The 7,351-nt window shown below is 32.2% G+C and overlaps 1 long non-coding RNA gene across 1 annotated transcript; it reads left to right on the top strand.

Annotated features, from left to right (window-relative positions):
- The first annotated feature begins 631 nt into the window (after window positions 1-631).
- LOC112327567 (uncharacterized) lies at window positions 632-3,197 on the top strand. The gene is made up of 2 exons (XR_002981875.2): window positions 632-908; window positions 999-3,197. It is a non-coding gene; the product is annotated as an uncharacterized LOC112327567 (long non-coding RNA).
- The last annotated feature ends 4,154 nt before the right edge of the window (window positions 3,198-7,351 follow it).

Raw genomic sequence — 7,351 nt, 5'->3', positions numbered from 1 at the left:
TTCACGGGTGATTCTGAACAGTCATATGTGGGTCTGTCATAATTAAATAAGGATTTGCCCTAGAAAGATTACATGGATGGCCTAACAAATATATTTATGGACCAAAGAGACAGTTTTAGGCTCAGGAGAAGATCTGGTTACACCGAACCAGAATGATGGCTCAAAATGACCATAACTTTTTTATTTGAATGTTGGATCATGCTTAAATTTTTATAAGAGTTTCCGCATCAGACCAAAATGATGGAAATCATTATTCCGACCGTTGGATCGTACTTAAAGTTTTACAAGAGTTTCCGCATCAGACCAGAATGATGGAATCGCTATTCCGACTGTCAGATCTTTAGATTTTTAGACCCTGGTTTTGGTAATTTTAAGATTTTCATTATGAACCGATCAATCAGTTAATTTTAAATTTAAATGGATGTCATGGTTGTGAATCACAACATCAATTAAAATTTTATCATAATTCCTAATCATGACATTAAAAAGTATGACATATAACTAAGACTTTTTGTTTTTGTATCATTTCGCATTTTATTTGCATTTGACATGCTAATTTCACGTCTACTATAAAATTCCAGCACGGCCTTTCTTCTCTTTCACTCTTTAATGCATTGTTGGTGACGTGGTTTTCTTTAACTAAAAGAAGGCATACAATTGTATACCGACTTTGATTAATAGAATAGGCAAATTGATTTTTCCTCTTTCAATCAGGCAAAATAGTCCCACACACACAGATGGCCCTCCTCTCTTTTATTTCAAGCACTTACCGTTTGATATTTCAAGCACCAGACAGCTCCTCTCTCTCTTTTTTTATTAATAATTAGTTTGTCCAAGATTGCCAAGAACAGCTTCTTCACCAGCTTCTCGGCCTTTTCTTCTGTGAGGCCATCAACATCACTTAGCAGGTACAAGATTTCTTATTCAACCTGTGCATCCAGTTTTTCTTTAATAATTTTGTTTTTTTTTTTCCTTTTTTTAATGAATATTCTTTGCAGTTGCTGATGATAACCATTTCTCATCAGCAACTGCTTTTTGGTGGGATTTGGTGCGTGAACGGGTTTTTCAACGATTAAGGCTTTTGGCAAACTGTTATTCAACAATTTTGTTGTTTGGTGAGCCATTTTTCTACGGTTATAGAGCTTGATGTGCTGTTTTTCAATGGTGATGGAATTTGAATAACCGTTTCTCAACGGTTGTGGAATTTAATGAGCTGTTTATAAAGCCCCACGTCAATCTATAAGGATTTTAAAGTAAATATTATGATAAGCAAGTAAATTAAATATTTACACTAAAGAAATGATAATATATTTTGAAAATTTAAAATAAAATGTTTATGTGATAATTGTAAAAGTAAAACCATGAAAAAAATGACTAAAATATAAAACAAAAAGAAACCGAAATTTAATGAATTTCAATATTGCTTAGGTTAAATTTAATATAAACAAGCGTAGAGATTTGAAAAATATTACCAGGAAAATATATATGGTGTAAAAGAAAGGACATAATGGGAATTACCAAATTTTCTTCTTTTTTATATGCATTGTGGCCGGCAGCTTGTAGAAAAAGAGAGAGAGACAATGAAATTTCTTCATTTCTTTTAGCTTGATTTTAGGAAAACTTGAGGCGAAACAAGAATTTGAGAGAAAACTTGTGAGATTTTATGGGTTTAACACCTAAACACTTGACTCAAGAGAGGTTAGCTATGGAAAGTAAGATTTCTAGTGAGAGAAACAAGGAAAGTGAAGAAAGAAAAAGAAAACACTTGACTCAAGAAAAAGGTTATAATGGATGTAAGAATTGATGTTATAAAGAAGAAAACATGGAGAAAAAGTGGGGAGAGTGGTCGATCAAGTGTAGGGAAAAAAAAATGAAAATTATGATGTTGATGATATATGTGTGAAAATTGTATGAACTTAGTGTCAAGTGTTATATTAGATATTATTTGAAAGGAATTAGATTATGTTATCAAATTTGATTAGCATATTAAAATCTTGGGAATTATAGTTTTGGAATGAATAGTTAGTGAGGATGCATAAATTAAATAGCTTAAACTATGATAGAATTAAAAAAAAATAGAATTGGAAAAGAAAGGAAAGTAGAGAGGGACTTTGTGGTCGAATAAATATATGGATTGGGAAGTAGAATTGATAATGATGTGATATTTAATTTGATTTGTTTAAGAGTGAATATAATAAGAAAAGAATAAATTGATTAATTCTAATGTGAAATGTGCTTAGGAATTTAGTAGTGAAAATGAAGAATACGATTGTAAAAGTGGGTTAGTATGTGGTGTAAAATCAATTAATAATGATATGTTATGAGATCAAAGAAAATATTGATAATGGTATCTTTTTTGGATTCAAGAGAGGTACTAGAAATGACGTCTTTCGCTGTATGAGAAATGCATACAATTGTTGAATGAAAGTCAATATTTGTTGCTTTTATTGATGAATGAAAATCATTGTTATGCTGGCCAATATTTATAGCTTCTATCGTTAAATGGAAGTCATTGTTATGTTACTTTTATTGTCGAATGAAAGTCGGTGTTTGTTGCTTCCATTGTTGAATGGAAACCATTGTTATATTGCTTTTATTTTTAGAAAAAATTCATTATTTATAGCTTTCATCATTGAACGGAAATCAATATTTTGTTGCTTTTATTGCTGAATGAAAGTTAATAATATATCATTTTTATTGTTAGATGAAAATTAATGGGATGAGATTTTTGTGAATATTAAATATGGAACTTGAGGTGGTAATGAAATTATAACTGTCAAGAATTGAAAATTATGGATAAAAAGTGAAAATTGTGTTATATCTATATAAGTAAAGGATAATTAACTTTATTGAGAATTATTAAAAATGTTTAAAATGCTAATGTGAACTTATGAACTTAATTATTTAATTATTTATTATTTTATTGTTAACTATGCAAGACCATTGTACACTGTGAGGCAGAGTAGTTATAGATATTAGGGGTAGTTTAGTTATATTACAAATATTTTGTATTCATACACTTTTTTATGTATAATTAGTAGAACCCTTCACTTTATTCTGAAATACATGTAATTTTTTTGTTAAATATTTCATATTCTTATCCTTGTAAGCTTTATTATTTATATGTCATGGAAAAATAATTGTATGTAAATCTTGAGTTGTGTTGATTTGAAGTAAGGTCGAGGATGATTGAATCATGGTTATGATATTTACTTGTATTGTATTATGACTTGAAGATGATAATAACTTGAAACAATTCAAGTATAGTATAGGAAAACTCTATTAAAATTTTGGAAAAATAGTAAAATCCTTAACAAATTAAGGGAGCGTTTGGTAGTGCGTTTCTACCTGTGTTTTGTGAAAATTTGAATTTTTTTTTTTTTGCTAAAATTGAGTGCGGTTTGTACTTTTTGGATCGTTTTGATGTGCTGATGTCAAAAATGATTTTTAAAAAATAAAAAAACATCATTGGCATGCATTTCGGCACGAAAAGTTATTTGAAAAGCACCCGCAACCACACTGCCAAACACGCTCTAAGACTAGCATAACCACGTGTATGGCCACCAAGTGATTTTAGATTGTTCGGCACCAAGAACAAATAATTAGACACGCATCCACCCCATCTCCCTCTACAAATGAAGCAGCAAGGGACTTTAAAGCTTCTACCGCCTCCACTAATACAGTACAACACGAATTTGGGGAGGTTTCTTTTCTTCCTCTCTTAGTATTCATGCCTTTGTTCTTTAGTCTTTCTCTTCATCTACCGGAGCTAGCAAAAATACAAATTATTTCTTCTATAAATAACGAGGGAATCACACACACAAAAATTAGTTAGAGAAAAAAAAAAAAAAAGTGATACACAATCACACCCTCTTTCCCTTAATCATCAAAAATAAACAAAAATAAATAAATAATAACAAACCCGTGACCCCATGTTACCAGCACAGTCCTTTTTTATTTCAAGAAGAAATAACAGCCTGACTCTTCTTCTCTCCCATTCCTTGGCTACCTTTGTAAAAAAAATACATCAACCACCCATCTTCAACCTCTAACCGTTGCCAACAACCTTTTACCGTCAACCACTAGGACAGCAGCTCCTCCAACTACGAACCCAGCCCCTCCCCTCCTTTTCCAGTCATAGAAAAACTAAACCAAAACCTCGCTGCTATTGTCCTCTCCTCTCGATCAAAGATGAAGAGAGAAAGTAACCTTTTTGCCCTTCATCTCAAATAAATAACCCAGCTTTTCTCTTTTAGTTTCCGATCCATAAAACCCAGCTATCACAACCCGCACACCTATCTCCCAACTAACAGATATCTGGCTGGAACCACAACCTCTCATCTCCCTCATCCCCGTAACCCACAACTGTAGCTCAACACCCTAGAGCCATGCACAGTCGACCCCTCATCTCATTTTTCTTTACGCTAGAATCTTCTCTCCCATTTACCCGTGGCAGTCCCTGACAGCAAGCTTAATCGTGAGCTCCTCCCGTTTTCCAAGGCCAACGTCTATCATCTTTTCAGTCGTGAGTAGCAGTGGTTGTGTTCCTCGACCACTCCAACAGCTCCAACCGTGAGCAGCTTCAGCACAATAGAGAAGGACCCTTCCAATAGCAGCCATGTCAGCTCCTCTTTCCAGCGGTGTTACCTTCTCTGCACCTCCAGCATAATAATGCCATTGCTAAGAGGAGAATTAGCTTCAGTCCAACAGAGGTTCCCATCACCAGCATGAGGTCAGTTTTAGTCCAACAGAAATTTCCATCGCTAGCAGAGGTTGTATCTCTTCAGTCCTCTCCAGTAGCTCAATCACAGCAGCAACAGAGCTTTAGCTTCAGCCTTCAACCGGAAGCAGGATGGAAGCAACACCACCAACAGTATTCATACTGAGCAGCAGCCACACCTCTCTATATGCTTAGTCTAAGACTGTTGGATAGGGTTTTTGAACAAATTTATAGCACTAGTATAATAACAAAATATAGGAATATGGTCTAACTTGAGTCCAAAATCCTTTAGGGTTTGCTTCATCCAAAGTATATAGGCACGACATGATACAACAATAATATATTCAACTTTCACAATGGAAGTTGCCATCGAATTTTGATTTTTGCTAGACGATGAGACTAATGCATGTCCTAATAATTGACAAGTCTCCCTAGTTATTTTTCTATTCAATATCCAATCGGGAAAGTCAAAGTTCAAATAACTAGTAAAATTAAGATTGTTCATCTAAAGGTATCAAAGAATCAATATGGTCATGCCTTTTAGGTATCTAAAAATATATTTAGCAGCACGAAGGTGAGATTCCTTATGATTAACTTGAAATTTAGCACATAAATAAATACTAAAAATAATATATGTTATATTAGTAGTTAAATAAAGTAAATTATTGATCATACCTTGACATTTCTTGATGTCCATCTTTTTTCTTTATTCATCTTTGTCAAGTTTGAAGGTTGTGCTCATTCATCTAGGACTTGAATAGTAGGGATTCCAAATCAAACCTTTTGATTAGCTTCTTGATATATTCAACTTGAATGATGAGTATTTCATAATCTTCTTGTTTGATTTAAAGTTTGGAAAAGAAAGCTAACTCTCTTATCATGCTCATCTCAAGTTCTTTATGCATATAAAGTTCAAATTCCTAGCAAAAATATTTGTTAGCAGCACCAAATAAAATATCATTAATTTAAATTTGAATGATAATTAAATCATGATTTTTGTATTTTACAAATAATGTTGAATCAATTTTATCCATGTTAAAACCTTTTGAAATCAAGAATTTTCTTACTCTCTCATACCAAGCTTTAGGTTCTTACTTAAGACCATATAAAGTCTTTTTAAGCTTAAAAATATAGTTTGGAAAATTATGGCTTTTAAAACCAAGAGGTTGTTTAATGTAAACTTCTTCTAAGATATAACCATTTAAGAAAGCACTTTTCATTTGAAAATGTATGAAATTATTAAAGGTATGAAATTATTAAAGCATGAAAATGCAAGAAACATACAAATGGATCTCATTCTTACTATGAGAGCATAAGTTTCATCATAGTTGAATATTCCTTCCTCTTGGTTGTATCTTTGAGAAACCAAACGAGTCTTATTTTGAATAACTTCTCTAGATTCATCAAGTTTATTGTGAAATACTCATTTGACTCCAATAATAGAGTGACCTTTGGTCCTAGAAACTAATTTCCTTGATTTCTTTTGAATTGATCAAGTTCTTCTTGCATGGAGAGTATCCAATACTCATCGTGCCAACTATATCACAATTTTTAGGTTCAAGTTTAGAGATGAAAGAAACTTTATCAACTTGATTAATCATGGAAGATTGTGTCTTAACTCCACTGATAGTTCACCAATTATTGAATCTTGAGAGATTCTTCTTATTTTTTAATTACTTTTGAAAGACTTTGTAAAGCTTACTCTTTATCATGTTGATCATTTTATTGAGGAGTCATTTGATGTTCTTCCCTTTGATCATTCTTTTTAGAGGTGTCTTCTTGTGCTTCATTTAAGTTTAACTTATAAAAATAACATCTACACCAATCTTTTTCTTTTCTTTTTAAAGATCAAATAGGTTAGACTTATCAAACACAACATGTATAGATTCTTCGAGTACTAGAGTTTTACGATTATTACTTTCTAAGATTTACTAGTAGAGGAATAACCAAGAAATATACCTTTATTAGATTTGACATCAAACTTTTTCAAATTATCTTTGTTATTTAAAATAAAGCATTTTAGCCTAAATACACAAAAAAGAGAAATTATTGGGTTTTCTTTTAAACCAAAGCTTATATGGAGTTTTATGTAAAATAGATCGAAGGAAAAATCAGTTTGAAATATATCACAAAGTGCTCTTCTGCCTAAAAATATTTAGGCAAACTATACTCTTTTAGCAATATTGTTCTTTCCATTTCTTAAAGTGTTAGAGAATAAAATCTCCATAATTTAGGAAATTGTATGTAGCGTAATTGTTGCAATCCCACCATATACGGGACAACCTTAATTCTAGCATAACAACAACTTCTTTCCTAGAATAGCACTTTGCTGTAGCTATATATATATGTGTATCTGTTCATTGAATAATTCAGTTTGGAGTCTCTAATTTTACATGGTATCAGAGCACCTTGTGGTGGCTCTTCTTTTCTGCTGCAACTTTTGTTTTCTTTCTCTTTGATTGAAACATATTTCTTATTTCTCTTATTTCATCATGGGCAATGACGATGAGTCTTCTCAAAACCCCATCACTGAGACATCTAATTTTCTTTTTATACACTCTTCAGATCACCCAGGGCTCTTGCTTGTTACCAAGCGCCTGAATGGTGATAACTATCCCACACGAAAACGCT

The sequence above is a fragment of the Populus trichocarpa genome, chromosome 5 (genome assembly GCF_000002775.5).
Source record: "Populus trichocarpa isolate Nisqually-1 chromosome 5, P.trichocarpa_v4.1, whole genome shotgun sequence".
Classification (NCBI taxonomy): Eukaryota; Viridiplantae; Streptophyta; class Magnoliopsida; order Malpighiales; family Salicaceae; genus Populus; species Populus trichocarpa.
This window is presented reverse-complemented; position numbering and strand designations above follow the sequence as displayed.